We start from the raw sequence: 22137 nt of genomic DNA, 5'->3' as shown, positions 1-22137 counted from the left end.
AATTCTATAAATATTTGGTAGAATTAACCTGGGAAGCCATCTGGCCCTGGGCTTTTGTTTATTGGGAAATTTTTGATGACTGCTTCAATTTCCTTAGTGGTTATAGGTCTGTTCAGGTTTTCTATTTCTTCCTGGTTCCGTTTTGGTAGTTGATACATCTCTAGGAATGCATCCATTTCTTCCAGGTTATCTGATTTGCTGGCATATAGTTGCTCATAATATGTTCTTATAATTGTTTGTATTTCCTTGATGTTGGTTGTGATCTCTCCTCTTTCATTCATGATTTTGTTGATTTGGTCATTTCTCTTTTCTTTTTGATAAGTATGGCCAGGGGTTTATCAATCTTGTTAATTCTTTCAAAGAACCAGCTCCTAGTTTTGTTGATCTGTTGTACTGTTCTTTTGGTTTCTATTTCACTGATTTCTGCTCTGATCTTTATGATTTCTCTTCTCCTGCTTGGTTTAGGCTTTATTTGCTGTTCTTTCTCCAGCTCCTTTAGGTGTAGAGTTAGGTTGTGTATTTGAGACCTTTCTTGTTTCTTGAGAAAGGCTTGTATTGCTATATACTTTCCTCTTAGGACTGCCTTTGCTGCATCCCAAAAATTCTGAACAGTTGTCTTTTCATTTTCATTTATTTTCATGAATTTTTTTAATTCTTCTTTAATTTCCTGGTTGACCCATTCACTTTAGTAGGATGCTTTTTATCCTCCATGTATTTGAGTTCTTTCCAACTTTCCTCTTGTGATTGAGTTCTAGTTTCAAAGCATTGTGGTCTGAAAATAGGCAGGGAATGATCCCCATCTTTTGGTACCAGTTGAGACCCGATTTGTGACCTAGGATGTGATCTATTCTGGAGAATGTTCCATGGGCACTAGAGAAGAACGTGTATTCCGTTGCTTTGGGGTGGAATGTTCTGAATATGTCTGTGAAGTCCATTTGGTCCAGTGTGTCACTTAAAGTCTTTATTTCCTTGTTGATCTTTTGCTTAGAAGATCTGTCCATTTCAGTGAGGGGGGTGTTAAAGCCCCCCACTATTATTGTATTGTTGTCAATGTGTTTCTTTGCTTTTGTTATTAATTGGCTTATATAATTGGCTGCTCCCATGTTAGGGGCATAGATATTTACAATTGTTAGATCTTCTTGTCAGATAGACGCTTTAAGTAGGATATAGTGTCCTTTCTCATCCCTTATTATAGTCTTTGGTTTAAAATCTAATTTGTCTGATATAAGGAGTGCCACCCCAGCTTTCTTTTGGTGTCCATTAGCATGGTAAATGGTTTTCCACTCCCTCACTTTCAATCTGGGGGTGTCTTTGGGTATAAAATGAATCTCTTGCAGACAGCATATAGGTGGATCTTGTTTTTTTTCTTTTTTTTTTTTTTTATCTCTGATAGCCTCTGTCTTTTGATTAGAGCATTTAGCCCATTTACATTCAGGGTAACTATTGAAAGATATGAATTTAATGCCATTGTATTGCCTGTAAGGTCTGTTACTGTATATTGTCTGTGTTCCTTTCTGGTCTATGTTACTTTTAGGCTCTCTCTCTGCTTAGAGGACCCCTTTCAATATTTCTTGTAGGGCTGGTTTCGTGTTTGCAAATTCCCTTAGTTTTTGTTTGTCCTGGAAGCCTTTTATCTCTTCTTCTATTTTCAATGACAGCCTAGCTGGATATAGTATTCTTGGCTGCATATTTTTCTCGTTTAATGCTCTGAAGATATCATGCCAGTCCTTTCTGGCCTGCCAGGTCTCTGTGGATAGGTCTGTTGCCAATCTAATGTTTCTACCCTTGTAGGTTACATATCTCTTCTCCCGAGCTGCTTTCAGGATTTTCTCTTTGTCTCTGAGACTCGTAAGTTTTACTATTAGATGTCGGAGTGTTGACCTATTTTTATTGATTTTGAGGGGGGTTCTCTGTGCCTCCTGGATTTTGATGCCTGTTTCCTTCCCCAAATTAGGGAAGTTCTCTGCTATAATTTGCTCCAATATACCTTCTGCCCCTCTCTCTCTTTCTTCTTCTTCTGGGATCCCAATTATTCTAATGTTGTTTCGTCTTATGGTATCACTTATCTCTCGAATTCTGCCCTCATGATCCAGTAGTTGTTTATCTCTCTTTTTCTCAGCTTCTTTATTTTCCATCATTTGGTCTTCTATATCACTGAATCTCTCTTCTGCCTCATTTATCCTAGCAGTTAGAGACTCCATTTTTGATTGCACCTCATTAATAGCCTTTTTGATTTCAACTTGGTTAGATTTTAGTTCTTTTATTTCTCCAGAAAGGGTTTCTCTAATATCTTCCATGCTTTTTTCAAGCCCAGCTAGTATCTTTAAAATCATCATTCTGAACTCTAGTTCCGACATCTTACTAATGTCTGTATTGATTAGGTCCCTGGCAGTCGGTACTGCCTCTTGTTCTTTTTTTTTTTTTTTTTTTTTTGTGGTGATTTTTTCCATCTTGTCATTTTGTCCAGAGGAGAACAGATGAGTGAGAGAACAAAATGTTAACAGGATAACCACGACCCCAGAAAAGTATGCACTAAACAAATCAGAAGAGACCTGAAACTGGGGGGGGGGGAGAAAGGGAAAGAAAGAATAAAAAAAAAGAAAAAGAAAAAGATAAAAACAAACAAAAAAAGAGTATGATCAAATATGATCAGACTGGTGCATAGATCAGTGCCACACACTAGATTTGGGGCAAATTTTGGTCTGTTGGAAGAAACTGCCTCCCAAAATTTTAAAGAAAGTAAAACTTATATATGTACAAAAATAAGGGTAAATATGATGAAGGGATGGAATATGACTGTAAAGATGAAAATTATAAAAGATTTTATAAAAGGAATTTTTAAGAAGTTGGTTGAAAAAAGAAAGAAGAAGATTAAAAAAAAAAAGGTAGAGAATGTGATCAGGCAGACTAGAACAAAGCCATACACTAGAGGTTTAGAGTATATTTTGGTCTGTTAGAAGAAACTGTATCCCCAAATTTTAAAGAGAGAACAACTTATATATATATATACCAAAAATAAGGTTAACTACTATGAGGGGCTAGAATATGGCTCTAAAAATGAAAATTAAAAAAGATTTTTTAAAAAAGGGATTGATAAGATGTTGGTTGAGAAAGGGAAAAAGAAAAATTAAAAAAAAGAAAAAGAACGTTAAAAAATAAATTAACTTTGAAAGACTAAAGAATCATGGGGAAAAAGCCATGAATTCCCCTAGCTCTGGCATTCTGCCATTCTCATTGATCGGTAAACTTGGTTTTGACTGGCTGTTCTTGCTGATCTCCTGGAGGAGGGGCCTGTTGCCATGGTTTCCAAATGACTTTGCCGGAGGCAGAATTGCCTCGCCCTTGCCGGGTCTGGGCTAAGTAATCTGCTCCGGTTTGCTCTCAGGAGCTTTTGTTCCCTGCAAGCTTTCTGTACAGCTTTGGAGGCCAAGAGTGAAAATGGCGGCCTCCCAATCTCCACCAGAGGAGCCAAGAACTCGGGGCCCCGCTCCTCAGTGAGCCCCCAGAGAAAAACAGTCAGTCACTCCCATCTCCCCAATCTCCGGCCACACTGCGCTCACCCGGCCTGTGACCAAGCATTTCTATCTCTGGCACCCAACACCGTGTGGAGTCTCCAAACCCAGCAGATCCCTGTGGTGTGCTCCCATGCCACTCCTCCCAGGGGAGGAAGGGGAGTCTCCCCGGATCTGCTGCTTGTTGGGTCCCTGCTGGAGGAGCACTGGTTTATGGCAACCCCGATCTGAGAGCCCACGCCTCGGCTCCATCTCTGCAGCTGGCTTCCCCGCTCCGATACCTGGGAGCTCTGCCACACTCAGGCACCCCTGGTCTTTCTGTGACTCCAAGGGTCCTGAGACCACACTGTCCCATGAGGGTTCCAACCCCACTTAGCCACTGGAGCGACGTCCCTCAGCGGAGCCGACTACTAAAAGTTCCGATTTTGTGCTCCAGGGCTCTATCACTTGCCAGTATCGGCGGACAGAGGCCCCCTCCCCCGCCATCTATCCTCCCAAATATCGCCTCAGATTCACTTCTCTGCACGTCCTACCTTCCAGAAAGTGGTTGCTTTTCTGTTCAGAGAGTTGCTGCTATTCTTTTCTTCGATCTCCTGTTGAGTTTGTAGGTGTTCAAAATGGTCTGATCCCTATCCAGCTGAATTCCTGGGACCAGACGAAATCCAAGTCTCCTACTCCTCCACCATCTTGCTCTTCCCTCCCATAGTATTTCTTATATCCTGATCAGAAATCTTAGCCTGACCCAAAGGTCTTAAAGATATTTTCTTATATTATTTTCCAGAAACTTTATTGTTTTGTTCTTTAGATTGTTTGTTTTTAGATATGCAATCACCCTAAAATTGACTTTGCTGTATGATTTAAGGTAAAGGATTAATGTTCTTTTTATTACATAGATATCGAGTTTATTAAAAAGATAGTTTGTTCCCCAATAATTTGCAATGCCAGCTTCTATTTCTAGTTTGCCAAGGATTTTCTTTTTCTTAATGATAGGTAGCTGTTGAATTTTATCAACTGCTTTTTCTGTTTTTATTGAGATGATCATAGTTTTTCTTATTTTGTTAATGTGAATTCCATTAAATATTTTTTAATGCTAAGCCCTCTTTGCATGACTAGAAATAATTTGTTTAATATCATCTTTTTATATATTACTAGATTCAATTATTTTTTCCTTTTCATGTCAAGCTCACATTCATGAGAGATTTTCATCTGTAATTCATTTTTTTCCTTACAATATTCTTGTCAGGTTTTGGTATAAGAGTTGTGCTGGTTTCATTATTACAACTATTACTATTGCCTATTCTCCTGAAAGAGTTCAGATAACATTTTTTTGTTTCTACTTTAAAATGTGAGTGGAAAAATTCAACATTAAAGCTCTCTGGGCCTGGAGTTTTCTTTGTGGGAAATATTTTACTTACAAACTAAATTAGTGTAACAACTAGAGGGCCCCTGACATTTTTTCTGTTTTTGTGACAGTTTTGGTAAGTTGTGTTTTCAAGAAAACTTTCCATTTTATCTAACTTTTCCAGTATATCAGCATATAATTTTTGCAATATGTTTTTTAATTTATTTTATCTGTAGCAACTGTAGTGACCATCCCTTTTTCTTTCTTGATGATATGTTTTCCCTTTTTTCTTAACCTGTTTTGCTAAGATTTGCCAATTTGGTTAACTTTTTCGAAGAGCTAACTCTTGGCTTTGTTGGTTTTTTATTTTATATTTTTCTCCTTCTTAATTGACTGATGTCTGTATCTTTAGGATATTCATTTTTATACTTAGGTTAAATTTACTATTTTTGTGGAACATGCAAAAATTAGCAGCTAGAATTTTGCTTCTTGATATAGAAGTTTATACTGTTGTTTTCCAGTGTTATTCTTTTCTAATATATGCTTTGTGTTTTTGATTTGTTTTGTTTTGTTTTTTGTACTCAGGAGAGAATTTATTTTGGGAACTCTTGCTCACAAAACTCTAGAATCTTGCAGATGGTTCCTGTTTGTAAGAAACTCTCTTTTCTAAAAAAAATAAATAAATTCCAGCTAGTTAACATACAGTGTAATATTAGTTTCAGATGTACACTGTAGTGAGTCCACACTTCCATGCAACACCTGGTGCTCATTACAACAGGTGCCACTCCTCAATCCCCATCACCTATTTCACCCATCCCTCCACCCTCCTCCCTTCAAGTCTACATTTCACTTTAAGATCTGGTATAGTTATATTTCATAATTATGACATATTTTAATTTCAATTTCAGGTAGTTCAAATATTTTTAATTTCCATTTTGATTGCTTTTCCAATACATGAGTTATTTAGAACCATGTTTTAAATTCCAAATATTTTGATATTTTCTCTTTACTCTTTTCTTCTTTAGTTTAACTTCTCTCTGGTCAGAGAATATTCTCTAAATGTTTCAGATCTTTGAGATTTATTGAGGACTATCTTGTGTACCCAACATATGGTCCATTTTCATAAATGATTCATGCCTTCTTGAAAAATATATATTCTGCAGTTATTGGGTATAAAGCTTATAATTAGGTCAGTTTGGTGAATAGTGTTGATCAAATATTCTATATCTTTGTTGATTTGATGTCTTCCTACTGATGTTATCACTAATGCTTTTTATGTAAATTACTGGACAAAGAGTAGTGAAATCTCAACCATGATTGTGAATTTATTTCTTTTGACTCTGTCAAATTTTGCTTTATATATTTTGAAGCTTTGTTATTTGATATGTACAAACTTGGAATTATTCCTTCTTGATGAAGTGACCCTTATGTCCCTTTTATTACTTGGAATGCTTCCCGTTATTAACATGTATTGTCTTGAAACATGTGGATATTAATATAGCTTCATTAATTTTTGTTACTATTTCATGATAAAGCTTTTTATTTTACTTTCATCCACTTTATGTCTTTTTATTAAAGTTTACCTCTTGTGAAAGCCATAATTGGGTTTTATTTCATATGGATTATAATCTTTATCTTTTAATTGTAGTCTTTAGTCTATTTACATCTTTTATTTTTTTTACCCATCCCCCTAACCTACCTCCCCTCTGGCAGCTCCCAGTTTGTTCTCTATATTAAAAGTCTCTTTTTTGGTTCATCTTCTTTTTTTGTTTTTTTCTTAAGTTCCAGATATGAGTGAAATCATATGGTATTTGTCTTTCTCTGTCTGATTTATGTCACTTAGCATTTAGCCTCTAGGTCCATCTACATTGTTGCAAATTGCAAGATCTCATTCTTTTTTATGGCTGAGTATATTCCAGTGTGTGTGTGTGTGTGTGTGTGTGTGTGTGTGACTTCTTTATTCATTCATTTATTGAAGGACATTTGAGTTGCTTCCATATGTTGGTTATTATAAATAATGCTGCAATAAACATAGGGGTGCATGTATCTTTTTGAATTAGTGTTTTTGTTTCCTCTGGGTAAATACCCAGTAGTGGAATTACTGGATCATATGCTAATTCTATTCTTAATTTTTAGAGGGACCTCCATACTGTTTTCCACAGTAGCTATGCCAATATGCTTTCCATGAGGAGTACAGCAGCACACAAAGCTTCTTTTTTCTCCACATCCTTGCCAACACTTTTATTTCTTGTGTTTATTTTAGCCATTCTGACAGGTATAAGGTGATAACTCATTGTGGTTTTGATTTTTATTGCCCTGATGATTGAACATCCTTTCATTATCTGTTGCCTATCTGGAGGTCATCTCTGAAAAAAACAAAATGTCTATTCAGGTCTTCTGCCCATTTTTTAATTATTTTTTGGTATTGAGTTGTATAAATTCTTTATATAGTTTAGATATTAACCCCTTATTGGATGTATAATTTGCAATTATCTTCTCCCATTCAGTAGGATGCCTTGTCATTTTGTTGATGGCTTCTTTCACTGTGCCAAAGCTTTTTATTTTGGTGTAGTCCCAATAGTTTAATTTTGCTTTTGTTTCCTTTGCCAAAGGAGACCTGTCTAGGAAAAGGTTCTTACAGCTGATGTCAAAGAGATTGCTAGGTATGTCGTCTTCTAGAAATTTTATGGTTTCAGGTCTCACATTTAGGTCTTTAACCCATTTGGAATTTATTCTTGTGTATGGTATAATGAAGTGGTCCAGTTTCATTCTTTTCCATATAGCTGTCCGGTTTGCCCAGCACCATTTTTTGAAAAGACTTCCTTTCCCCATTTCATATTCTTGCTTGTGATAGATTAATTGACTATATAAGCATGGGTTTATTTCTGGACTCTATATTCTGTTCCATTGATCTATGGGTCTATTTTCATGGCCATACCATACTGTTTTCATTACTACAGCTTTGCAGTATATATCGAAATCTGGGGTTGTGATACCTCCAGCTTTGTTACTCTTTCTTAAGATAGTTTACTTAAATTTAACTACTTATATATTTGGGTTAAAGTCTATTGTCTGTATGTTGTTTTCCTTTGTCCCATCTGTTCTTCCTCCAACATTCCTCCTTTGTTTCTTATTTTTCCTGTGCATAAAATTCATGTTGGCAATAATTTGCATCTTTTCATGTAGAGATCTATCATATGTCTTCTTGTTACCTTGTATGTAATGGATCTTTTATCTTTAGCTGTATATATATATAATTTTCTAATCTTTGATTTTATTTTACATTTTTATTCTGATGTATTTTCTTTGTTTATATCTTCCTGCATTTGAGTTTCTTGAATATATTGTTTGTCCTTTGAAGTCAAATTTTGAAAATTATTAACAACTATTACTTAAGATAGTTCTACTCCATTTTTTCCATTTCTTTCTTCCTAACTCTTCCAATTATATATATGTAAGATCATTTCACTAGATTCAAATTCTCTTACATATGATCTGTTCTTTTATTTCTTATCTGACTTAATATTTACTAATCTTGTTTTTTGTTATGTTTGATCTGTTCTTTCATCTAATGGATTTTTAATTTCATGCTTCTTTTTTAGTTTTATATATTTTATAATGTTCATTCTAATTATATGAGATTATTTTTTAAATTTTAATTTCATAATAAATAAATGAATAAATGCTGCTGGGAAAAGAAAGAAAGAAAGAATAATACATTATATGTTAAAAAAAAAAAAGAAGATAGTAGGAAGGGAGACATGAAGGGGGAGGAATCGGTGGAGGAGATGAACCATGAGAGACTATGGACTCTGAGAAACAAACTGAGGGTTCTAGAGGGGAGGGGAGTGGGGGGATGGGTTAGCCTGGTGATGGGTATTAAAGAGGGCACATACTGAATGGAGCACTGGGTGTTATACACAATAAATCATGGAACACTACATCAAAAACTAATAATGTATGGTGATTAACATAACATAATAAAAAAATTACTAGAAAGTAAAAGAAAGAAGAAGAAGGGAGGGAGGAGGGAGGGAGGAAAGAAGGGAGGAAGGGAGGAGGGAGGAAGGAAGAAAGAAATTGCAGTATGGTTAACATACAGTGTAATATTAGTTCCAGGTATATAATTTACTGACTCAGTAATTCTATACATTACTCAGCACTCATCAGGGTAAGGGTACCCTTAATCCCCTTCACCTATTCACCCATCCCCCCAACTACCTCCCCTCTGGTAACCATCAGTTTGTTCTCCATAGTTAAGAGTCTGGTTTTTTTGGTTAGTTTCTTTTTTTCTTTGTTTTGTTTTGTTTCTTATGATTTCACTCATATGTGGAATTTGTCTTTCTCTGATTTACTTTGCTTAGCATTGTACTCTCTAGCTCCATCTATGTTACAAATGTCAAGATTTCATTCTTTTATGGCTGAGTAATATTCCAGTGTGTATATATACCACATCTTCCTTATCCATTTATCTATGGATGGACACTTAGGCTTCTTCTATAATTTGGTTATTGTAAATAATGTTGCAATAAACATAGGGTTACATATATCTTTTCAATTAATGTTTTTGTATTCTTTGGGTAAATACGCAATAGAATTTCTGGATCACACAGTAGTTCTCTTTTAAATTTTTTGAGAAAACCCCATCCTATTTTCCACAATGGCTGCACCAGTTGGTATTCCCACCAACAGTGCTCAAGAGTTTCTTTTTCTCCACAACCTCACTGACACTTATTTCTTGTATTTTTGATTTAGCCATTCTGACAGGTGTGAGGTGATATCTCATTGCTGTTTTGATTTGCGTTTCTCTAATGTTGAGCATATTTTCATGTGTCTGTTGGTCATCTATAGTTCTTTGGAGAAATGTCCATGTCTTCTGCCCATTTTTAATTGGATTATTTGGGGGTTTTTTGCTGTTGAGTTGTAGGAGTTCTTTAAAATATTTTGGACACTAACTCTTTATCGGATATATCATTTGCAAATGTCTTCTCCCATTCAGTGGTTGTCTTTTAGTTTTGTTGATACCTTCTTTCACTGTGCAGAAGCTTTTTATTTTGGTGTAATTCTAATTGTTTATTTTTGCTTTTGTTTCCCTCGCCTCAGGAGACATATCTAGAAAAATGTTGTTATAGCCCATATCGGAGAAATTACTGCCTCTGTTCTCTTCTAGGAATTTTATGGATTCAGGTCTCACAATTAGGTCTTTAACGCATTTTGGTTTATTGTTGGGTATGGTGTGAGAAGGTGGTCCAGTTTCACTCTTTTGCATGTAGCTATCCAGTTTCCCCAGCACCATTTGTTGAAGAGACTGCTTTTTCCCATTGTATGTTCTTGCCTCCTTTGTCAAAGATTGACCATATAAGCATAGGTTTGTTTCTGGGCTTGTATTCTGTTCCATTGATCTATGTGTCTGTTTTTTTTTTACCAGTACCATATTGTTTTGATTACTACAGCTTTGTAGTATATCTTGAAATCTGGGATTGTGATACCACCAGTTTTGTTCTTCTTTTTCAAGACTTCTTTGCTATTCAGGGTCTTTTGTGGTTCCATACAAATTTTTAAGAAATCTGTCCTAGTTCTGTGGAAAATGTTATTGTTATTTTGATAGGAATGGTATTAAATCTGTAGATTGCCTTGGGTAGCATGGACATTTTAACAATATTTGTTCTTCCAATCCGTGAACATGGAATGTCTTTCCATATCTTTATCTCATCAATTTCTTCCATCAGTGTTTTATAGTTTTTGGAGTACAGGACTTTCACCTCCTTGGTTAAATTTATTCCTAGGTATTTTATTATTTTTGTTGAAATTATAAATGGAATTGTTTTCTTAAGTTCTCTTTCTGCTGCATTATTAGTGTATAGAAATGCAATGGATTTCTATATATTGGTTTTGTAATCTGCTACCTTACTGAATTCATTTATCAGGTCTATTAGTTTGGTTTTTTTTGTTTTTTATGGAGTCCTTAGGATTTTCTGTATATAGTGTCATCTCATCTGCAGATAGTGAAAGTCTTATTTCTTCATTACCAATTTGGATGCCTTTTCTTTCTTGTCTGATTGCTGTGGCTAGGACTTTCAGTACTATGTTGAATAAAAAAAGTGACAGTGGACAACCTTGTCTTATTCTCAACTTTAGGGGAAAAGCTCTGTTTTTCCACATTAAAGATGATGTTAGCTGTGGGTTTTTCATGTATGGCCTTTATTATGTTGAGGTATATTCCCTCTAAACCTACTTTGTTGAGGATTTTTACATGAATGAATGCTATACTTTGTTAAATGTCTTTTCTACATCTATTTAAAAGATCATATGGCCTTTACCCTTTCTCTTGTTGATGTGCTGTATCACATTTATTGATTTGTGAATAATGGATCTAAAGAATAAATCCCACTTGATCGTGGTAAATGATTTTTGTATAATATTGTTGGATTTTGTTTGCTAATATTTTGTCGAGGAGTTTTGAATCTAGGTTGGTCAGAGATATTGGCTTGTGGGTTTCCTTTTTTGTAGTGTCTTTCTCTGGTTCTGGTATCATAGTAATGCTGGCCTCCTAAAATGAATTTGAAAGCTTTTCCTCCTCTTCTATGTTGGAATGTTTTAAGAAGAATAGGTATTAACTCTTCTTTAAGTGTTTGTTAAAATTCACCTGTGAAGCCATCTGGTCCTGGACTTTTGTTTATTGGGAGCTTTTTTTTTATTATTATTATTATGGATTCAATTCCATTGTTGGTAATCAGTCTGTTCAAATTTTCTATTTCTTCCTGATTTGATTTTAGGAAGTTATATGTTTCTAGAAATTTATCTATTTCTTCTAGGTTGTTCCATTTGCTGGCATAAATTTTTTCTTAATCTCTTGAGATTCTGCATCTTTTTATTCATTTTTCAATTTCCTTCATTATTTTTAATATATTGTTAATAGTCCCTGTTAGTCCCTCAAATCCCTGTTAGTCCCAAGATGTGATAGTTCGTGAATCTTTTCATATCTCATACTATTGGATAGTATGCTATTGTACAGAATACCCATAGAGATAGAAGTTGATACCATTTATTACTTGAACATTTTTTCTTTTACAAAGATATTGTGAAAGGCTAATACTTCAATCTAATCAGATGTTGAGCTAAGTTGTGACTAGATTGCAACTTCAGCTAGTTTCAGCTCACCTTTAAAATCTTATATGTGAGAACTATTATGTATTTATTAGAGACTATCCTCATAGCAACTAGGTTTCTTGAGCATTGTATGGCCACAGAAGAATACACTGCCTTTATGCTCTGAGATACAACCTTTCCTGCTCTTGGTTGATTCTGACCATTCTTTGTCTACCTTGTTGAAATTTCAGCCTTCTGGATGTTTTGAGGTTAACTCCTTAACTTCATATTTCAGATAATTAAAAATAGAAAACATGTTGAGAAAGAGACCTATTATACATTTCTAATAACTTCTTCCTAACATGGCTTTGTCTCTTTATGGAAAATCTTTCTTTTTTTTTTTTTTTAAGATTTATTTATTTATTTTAGAGAGAGAGAGCAGGGGAGGGACAGAGAGAAAGAGAGAGAATCTCAAGCAGACTCCCCACTGAACATGGAGCCCAATGTGGGGCTCGATTTCATGACCCTGAGATCCTGACCCTGAGATCATGACCTGAGCCAACACCAAGACTCAGATGCTTAACTGACTGAGCCACCCAGGCACCCCTCACTCTTTGTTTCTGAACCAGGTCTCTAGTCTCTTATTTCACCCTGGCACTCAATAATTATCCTGTGGAGAAAACTGATCTTATTACACCAGGGATTTTCTAGATTCTAATCCCTTATGGCAGCCTACTTAGTCATAAATTCTGTTGCTTTCTATTTCTCCCTTTGACTATGTCAAGCCTGATAATCAGTGCTTGCACATGCTTGGCAAGAAAGGAAGAAACTGGCTAGTGATCTCAGCTTACCTAAGAAGGGCTCTTCCCTCTCTGGGATTTAAGTTTATTCAGTTATCTTCATTTATATAAATCACTTATGTCTTTAAAATTTATTTTTAAATTTATCTTATCCCTAGTTGTTACAGTGACAGCAGTGGCCTGTTGCTTCTTTGTGTATGCGTAACTACCATCAATTTCAGTGGTTCTGAAAAGTCACAGCCCTTCTTATAGGCACATGCCATAGTACAACTTATGACTTGGAGATGTAATGTGTTATTTTGCAGGTAGAACACAAAGGAGTTACCTATGTTTTTGAAGGATATTTCTCTGGATATACATTTCTAAATTAATAGATTTTGGGGTTTTTTTTCTAGCACTTTGAAGATTTTATTCCATTTTTTTCTGATGACCATTGTGTGGCCTAAATCCAACTGTGGGTGTATATTCTCCTCTGAAAGCAATGTGTCTTTTTCCATCATTGCCTTTAAAATGTTCTTTGTCCTTGTTTTTCTACATTTTTATTATGATGTACTTAAATATAATTTTTTTCGACTTATCCTGTTTGGGATTGTGGGCTTTCTTGCATTGGAAGTAGATGTTTGTTTAGAGAGTCTCAAGACCACTCTTCTCTTTGGTACTTTGCTAGGAGGACTCATGGGATTCAACATATAGGTGTACGCATGAAAAAGATTTATTATAGTGACACATAAAAATGAATAGCTGAATCAGTAAAGAGGAAAATGCACATAAGGCAGAATTTGGAGAAACTCAGGCACATTTTTTTTTCTGTATTCTCTCTCTCTCTCTCTCTCCCTCTCTCTCTCTCCTTCTCCCCCTTAACCCAGGAAGGTTCACACAGCATGCTCCTTTCTTTAACAGTGAAAATGCAGAAGCATGCATGTAATATTTCTGTCCAGGGAAGCCTGTCTGAAATTCAGATTTCAAGGTTTCTTTGAGGGTCTGGGGACATAAGCACTCTCTGACCACCAAAATTGGAGGCTTTCAGAAGGAAACCGGTGTTCACCATAAATCATGTTGTTTGTACAGCCTAAGCAGGCTGACATAGCAGGAACAACATTACAGAACACTTCAAAAGCCAAATTCCCAGACACCAGCTATGCAACAGGCTGGCAAGCAGGCCCTTCGAAAGATCAGTCTACCATATTAACACAGCTGCATGGCATCTTCTGTCAGTTTTAGAAGATTCTCAGCCATTATAACTTCAGGTATTGCTTCCTCCATTCTCTCTCTGCCCTCTCTTTCATACTCGAATTCCATTTGGTTAGAACACTTGGCCATATTCCATCTGTCTCTTATGCTCTTTTCTCTATTTTTCATCATTTTAGTTCTTCATGCTTCAGTCCTGTTTTATTCCTGATTCCTCTTCCACTTGTTCTTATTTCAACTAATTCTGCTATTGCTAAGAACATCTATTGAGCTTTTAATTTGTTATTCTTATTTTAAATTCTACAGTTTCCATTTCTTATAAGTTAATGTTCTGCTGATTTTTTCCTTTTGTCATATAGTGTTTCAGTATATTAATTACAGGTTTCTTGAATCCATGTCTGATAACTCTCCTATTTGAATTTTTGTTGGACTATTTCTGTTGTTCTCTTGGTTTGCAGTCATGTGATCCTCACTCCTTTTACTCCTTTTATAGCTGGCAAATTTTGATTGAATTTTGGATATTGTATATAAAAAAATTAGAGATGGTTTGAGGATTTATTTCTATTTCTGACAGGCCTATGGGCAGGGCAAGATTACAATAATCCCAAAATACACTTATTTGAATCTGGGCTTCATACTTGGTACAGGTGGATCTATTTCTTTTCTTTTCTTTTTTTTTTTACATTAGGTTTTTTTTTTTAATTTTATTTTATTATGTTAGTCACCATACAATACAGCATCAGTTTTTGATGTAGTGATCCATGATTCACTGTTTTCGTATAACACCCAGTGCTCCATGTGGTACATGCCCTCCTTAATACCCATCACCAGGCTAACCCATCCCCCCACTCTCCTCCCCTCTAAAACCCTCAGTTTGTTTCTCAGAGTTCATAGTCTCTCATGGTTCATCTCTCCCTCTGATTCCCCCCCCTTCATTTTTCCCTTCCTTCCCCTAATGTCCTCTGTGCTATTCCTTATGTTCCACATATGAGTGAAACCGTATGATAATTGTCTTTCTCTGTTTGACTGATTTCACTTAGCATAATCTCCTCCAGTCCCATCCATGTTGATGTAAAAGTTGGGTATTCATCCTTTCTGATGGCTGAGTAATATTCCATTGTATATATGGACCACATCTTCTTTATCCATTCATCTGTTGAAGGGCATCTCGGCTCCTTCCACAGTTTTGCTATTGTGGACATTGCTGCTATGAACATTGGGTTGCATATGGCCCTTCTTTCCACTACATCTGTGTCTTGGGATAAATACCCGGTAGTGCAATTGCTGGGTCATAAGGTAGCTCTACTTTTAATTTTTTGAGGCACTAGGTGGATCTAATTCTTTATTGCTTTTTTCTTAAGGGTAGCCCTCCAAATGTTCAACCTAAAACCTGGGGTGTTTACTAGATTCTCTCTTCATTTGAGGGTCCAGATGTCATTCTTTGTCCTCCTAGACATGCTCTGCTCAGCTTCCCAGTCATTCAGCTTAATTTTGTGCTCAACTTCCTAGTGTCTTGGCTGTTGCTTTAAAATTGGCAAATGCCTTAAGGGGAGAAATTATACTATCTACATTGGCTTTTGTCTATGGACTTTTTTTTCCTCTAGATTTTGGCCCTTGAGTCCTTGCTACCTTGCATCCCTCTAACACACACATACAAACACACACAATGACATATCTTAAGAAAATGATTAATGGTGTTCACTCAAAATATAGAAGAAACTTGACTAATTCTAGACAGTGCTTTTTTGCATGATTAACTGAACACAGAATGTATTTCTTTCTCCTACGTCCACATTTTCTCATGTTCCATCACCTAGGAATGCCTTTTCCACTCTTCCAAAAACCCAAATCCACAAGATTCAGCTATTGTATCAGTGTTGCTAGAACACTTTACCCATATTGTTTCTCTTCTAGTTTCTGTTAGAATTTATTACCTGAACCATATACTTGTTTTCTTATAACACAAGTCCTTTTGTGTACTTCAAAATGATTTGTATATATCTTATTTACAATTGTATTGTATTTTTTTGTAGACAAATATCAATATGTCTTTCTATTTTAACCCTATTTATTTACTTCAATCTTGCCCATGACTTTTCTCATGGTGGATACTTCTCTCCACTTTGTGGCTGTACCTGAGATGCCAAGTCCTGTGTGAATGGGCCTATGAATGAGACCTAACCCTCAGTGTTGACCTCATCACAGAGATGCCTCAACAGGGAAGACTGGGTTGATTGGGTTGATTAGAATTGAGAGAACAAGTCTAGTTTTACACTGATTTTCATGGTTTTCACCACAGAATGATCCCAAACTAAAGAGTCCTCCAGTTTTATCTGGATATACGTTGGATTATAGCTGTTTTGTGGGTTAATTTACTTCTTTGTGACACTTAAGAAAGCTTGGCCTGTGGGGAATGTTCAATATACATTTGTAATTGAATTGGTGAGCTTCTTTTCAGTTTTCTAATTGGATAGGGGGGTACATTCATTTCTTATTAAATATAGGAAATCAGTTGGTCAAAGGTATATATTTTAATGTCAGCCTTAATGGAATATCTGATGTACCAAGCCTGCTGCAGCATCCCAAGTCATGCTAAGCAGAAATATGTGTTAGGGGAAAAAAGAAATCACATGGTCAGAAAGTTTTTGAAACACTACACAGCCATTTGAATATTTCCAATGCATGTAAACCCATAAAGTCTTGTGTTTATTTTTAAAAACACTTTGTTAGAGCCTGGGTGACTCAGTGGGTTAAGCATTTGCCTTTGGCTCAGGTCATGATCCTGGCATTCTTGGGTGGAGTCCCACATCTTTACTTCTTTATAACACTTGCTAAAGAAAGCTTGGCCTGTGGGAGATGTTCAATATACATTTATAGTTGAATTGGTAAGCTGCTTTTCAGTTTTCTAATCAGATAGGTACATTCATTTCTTATGCTTCTCCCTCTGCCTCCCTCTTTCTCTTTCTCTTCCTCTTCCTCTTTCTCTCTCTGGCTCTCATGTATAAATAGATAATATCTTTTTTAAAAAAAACTTTTTTCAGAAATATTTGATATTAGAGAACTTTTGTTTTGCCTGAAAACCTATCAATATCTCACAGAACACTAATACTCTAAGGAACACATTTTGAGATAGTTGGCATAGGGTAGTATCTATCTCCTGGTCTACTGTCAATTCCCTCTTGCACACTTTTTTTTTTTTTTTTCCTCTCTCTCTTTCCAATTACTTGGCTTTAACACTCTGGAAGCATTATGCTTAAAGGGCATGAAATGTCTGAATCCTTCTGACTCACTGAAAATTTTCAAGGAGGTTCATATTACAGTTGGATACAAATTCTGATTCTAAACTTCTCTTTCCTTCATCGAGATGACTGTATTATTTTCTTATGGCTGCTGAAATAAATTACCATAAATTTCACAGCTTAAACCATATAAGCTTATTATCTTGCAGTTGTAGGTGTTGGAAGTCTGATTTGCCTAAATTATTGATCTAAAATCAAGGTGCCTGTTGGGCTGCATTTCTTTCTGGAGGCTCTAGAGGAGTGTGGTAGGCAGAATAATGAACCTTCAAATGTCCACATCCTAATCCCTGGAACCTTGTGAGTATGTTGTTATGGGGAAAAGGGTAATTGAAGTTGCAGATGGAATTAAAGTTGCTAATGAGCTGACCTTGAAATAATAGTCTATTCTGGACTAATTTGGTCGGCCTAATGGCTCATAAGAGTGAAGCAGGAAACAGAAGAAGAGCCAGTGTCTAATTGATGCAGCATGGGAAAGACAACCTGCCATTGTTGGCTTTGAAGATGGAAGAAGGTCACAAGCTAAGAAATGTAGGAGGCCTACAGAAGCTGGAAAAGGCAAGAAAAGAGATTCTTCCTTAGAGCCTTCAGAAGGAATGAAACCCTTTGGCACCTTGTAAGACCTATTTCTGCCCACTACCACAACCATTATATCAAAATATGAATCTACTAACTTTAGTATTAGAAAACAGACAAATTACATGTTGATTTCAGTAAATGTGCTTGGTTCATGGAATTCTTGTCCTTAAGTTACTCTTGATTTAAAATAAAATAAAATAAATAAAATAAAATAAAAGGATGACTCTGTGATCATAATCAGCTAAATAAGTTAATCTCATTTACTAATATCTCATTAACTAAATAAGTTAAGCTCATTTTTCATCTATCCACACACCTCTATATAAAATTTTATGCAACTATTCTTCCCATTAAATCTTAGAATTCCTTGTATGTTAAGTATGAATGTTAATTCTCACATTACATAGGAATAAAATTTTAGTAACTAACTTATTGTGGGAACAGCTATTAAGAAAGAAAATAAAGTGGTTTTGCTTTTTAATTGCCAAGGCCTTATCTTAGTTTATCATTTGTCACTGGTATAAGAGAGATAATATTTTAACATACAGGGTATTTAGTATGTACTTTGGCTTTTAAATGCACAAAAAAGGATTTAATTCAGCTTTATATTTCATTTGCATAGCTTTTAAAAACTACAGAGACAATACAACATGTTTTTTTTTTTCTGAGGCCAAAATAGCAATGAAGTGTTGACAGCACCTCTGTAGCTTTAGGCTTTTACAAGAGTTTTGGCTACAGCCAAATCAAAGGGGGTTTAAGCTCAAGAACAGAAGAGCAGTCAAGCCAGCTCCTTGTTGACAGATATGTTCCTGAGCTTATAAGAGGCCTTTCTCTGCCTTCTAAGAACAACTGCGTAAATGGGTCCCACTTGCCACCAGCCTTCTCTGCTTGTAGATCCCAGGAAAACAAGTATTCTATGTGATTTAGTATACAATATTTAACCAGTAAGATTCACGCTTACATAAGATAACTCAGCAGGAAATATTTAGATTGCCATTCTAATATATAAGAATAGATTATTTTGGTTAATGAGAATGCAGGCTTATGTAGAATTTAAGATAGGAGTTAAGATAGCAGATGTAGATATAATGTTGCATTCAGCTGGTTTGTGTCATTGAGCAAGTCACTCAACCTCTGTGCATACTTTACTAAACCCTGCAAAATGAAGGACCTTGATTATATTATTCCTAAGGTCTCTGCTAATTCTTAGATCCCATCGTTCTGATTATAAGAAATTCCTCTAACTCCTAAGAATTACACATATCTCTCTTTACTGGATTAAGTGTTATGAAAATGGACTGCCTCCTATTTTAATCTAATCATTCATAAGTGTTACTTGTATGTTGCTGGCTAGAATATCAACTTTTTTTAGTAGAGGTACTATGTCTTACATATCTTTGTATTCACTATAGCAATAAGGAAGCTACTTGGAAAAATAGATATTTGATACTCATTAGAGTGAAATAAACTAATTCCATTATCTCTTACTCATGACTGTTTTTATATTTAAGAGTCATTTTAAGGTAGGTTTTAAAAGTTAAAATCTTAAATATTATCTGTGTAGCTTGCTTCTCAGAGATCTAGAAATATTCAGTACCTTGATTGCCTACAGTTAGCTAATAGGCTTAACAAAAACTTAGTTGTGGGGATTCATAGTGCTCCTTGCAATTAATAGGAACCATAAACTCTACCAATTTCTCATTACTCATCCTTTATTGTAAGTGCTGTTGGACCTGGGAAGCATTTGAGATGTGAGGACAATCACAAGGGATGAGAGAGAGAGAGAAAGTCATTGAAACGTAAATGCCAGAGATGTGTGCTCTTCCATCTAGAAGATCAATGATTGCTGGAGCCCTGAGGGGAAGAGGTCCGAGAAGACAGGAAAGAATTGTCAAGCTGTGGCAAAGGAGTTGCCAGTGACCAAGCCCTGGTTAGGATTGGGTCAGGAGGAATGAGCAGATAGTGAAATGCCCAAGAACTTGGCACTTTTTAGAAAATAAGTTTGTCATGGAAGATGGTTTGTTACTACTGTTTCCTCCAGTTCGACTCAAAAGGCAGCTCTAGTAGGTTCTGCTTAATTAATAGAAAAATGTGGGGGGGATAGAAAATATTCAGCCTGCCAGACTATAAATACCTTGAGAAAACAGGAATTAAAAGTGAGTAAAACTTTGTGACAGAAGAGAAAGGAAATCCCTCTATGCTAATTTTTTCCTTGGTAGGGGAAGGATGAGACTAGAATATATCCTTATCACCCTTCCAACAGACCTGAACACAGAGTCCGTATGAAAAGGATAGCTGGGATAAGAATTTTTACTTGTTTAAGACTAAGAGGAAATAGAACATATATGTAGACATATTTTGTATCAAGTGGTGCTATGGAACAATTTAAAAAGTATTAAAAACCCTACATTATAGCTAAAATCAAGGAAGGCATCCCCACATTCTATTTGTGGTTGTTGGAAGCTAATAATAGAAGAAAATCTTCAGATGAAATGAGAATTGCTCGTGAAATATTTCAAAGGAAACAAACCATCAAGACAACCCCCACATGTATTATGCAAATTTTTGAAAGGTCAAGGATTTTCAGGAAGGAAAATTAGAGCATAAAATGTCCTGTGTTTAAAAAAAAAAAAAATTCACCCCTCTCACATCCTTGCCAACAAATCTACAGACTGCTGCATATATTTTCCCCATATTTTCTGAACTTGGGTAAAGAGTCAAAGAAAAGTGACAACTTAAAATTAATTCCCTGTTAGCAATGAAAAAGGAAACTCCTAAATATGCAGGGTTTTTTATACTTACTAAATCAGCTGTCACTTTATTTTCTAGTTGTATTTTTAAACCTGATCTTGGACTGCCCACTTTGCATTCAAATCAAACACACACTTATCAAGCAACAATAGAGTTAACATGCTATATTAAGATGAAACAAACACAAAAGATTGAAAGGTCAAAGCAGTTAACACCATATTTTTTATGCCTATTTAAATTTATTGTTTTAGATATATATTTTTAGTGTCACCAGCATAAAAAAGTGCTAACATATGTATGGCTCAATATTTTTTACAGTACATTTCTTAAAATGCCAATTCAATATGTTCTTTTACATTAGTATTTCTGAGATTGTTATTTTCTATCATAGTTTATTACAAGAGTAAACAAGTTTCAACATTTATTTAAATATATAGGCAAATTAAATATATGCATTTGAGTAGTCTCATCATTTGAACAGCCTGAAATAGCTAATAGGCTAGAATTTAATAATGCTTATTCTGATGCTGGAGATAAAAAATGATTCTAAATCTGACACCATGGATGCAGAAAGTAAAATGTTAATAAATGTACACCTAAAATAACATTTTCTTGGGAATCCTTTTTAATGATTATACCGTGACATATTATGTAAATCAGTCTTTCCCTAAATATTTAAATATTTGTTGAATGAATTAATACATTAATGAATGGACAGACTCATTTTAAAAACCACGCATACATACTCATTCATTCATTTTACTGCCTAAGACTGAACACGCAGTTCTTAGTAGTTAAATAATTAAGGAAATCAATGAAGCCATGCTAATCTTTCACAATCGCTTATACAAATGTTTGCATATATAAAATTATTTTGGTATTTAGCACCCTTACATTATGAAATAGAGGTGATAAATTAGAAAATGACTAAACATCCAACTCATAAATCAGCCATGCTGAAGGGCATTTCAGAAAAAAAAAAAAAATCCACTGGAGAGTAAACTGATTTTTCTCTCCTCCTTCCCATCCCCTCTTCCACCTTTCTGCTCTTCTTGCTTTCATATGATTTCATTTTATTTTCAAGAATGAAAGCTGCCACATAACCAGAAACAGTAAGACCTAAACAAAGTGTTGCAGGCTATTATTTGGGGTTAATTGACATGTGAACACCATGGAGTTACTGGCCTGGTGAGAAACTTTATTAAATAAATTGACTCTGAACTCTGCACTAATATATTGGTCTCCTCACAGTCCTGGAAGGGTGGCCTAGACTCTCTATTAGATTGTCAGTTACAATTACGAGGAACAGGGCACCTGGGTGGCTCAGTTGGTTAAGCGGCTGCCTTCAGCTCAGGTCATGATCCTGGAGTCCCCGGATTGAGTCCCGCATCGGGGTCCCTGCTCGGCAGGGAGTCTGCTTCTCCCTCTGACCCTCCCGACCCTCCCCCCTCTCATGTGCTCTCTCTCTCAGTCTCTCTCTCTCAAATAAATAAATAAAAAACTTAAAAAAAAAATGATATATCTTCTTTATACAGTGTCTGTGTTCCTTAATGGATGTGTTCAAATTGGTGGTGGTTTTT

This window comes from Mirounga leonina, unplaced genomic scaffold (genome assembly GCF_011800145.1).
Source record: "Mirounga leonina isolate KUSES-001 unplaced genomic scaffold, KU_Mleo_1.0 Mir_82, whole genome shotgun sequence".
Taxonomy (NCBI): Eukaryota; Metazoa; Chordata; class Mammalia; order Carnivora; family Phocidae; genus Mirounga; species Mirounga leonina.
Note: the sequence above shows the minus strand (reverse complement) of the source record.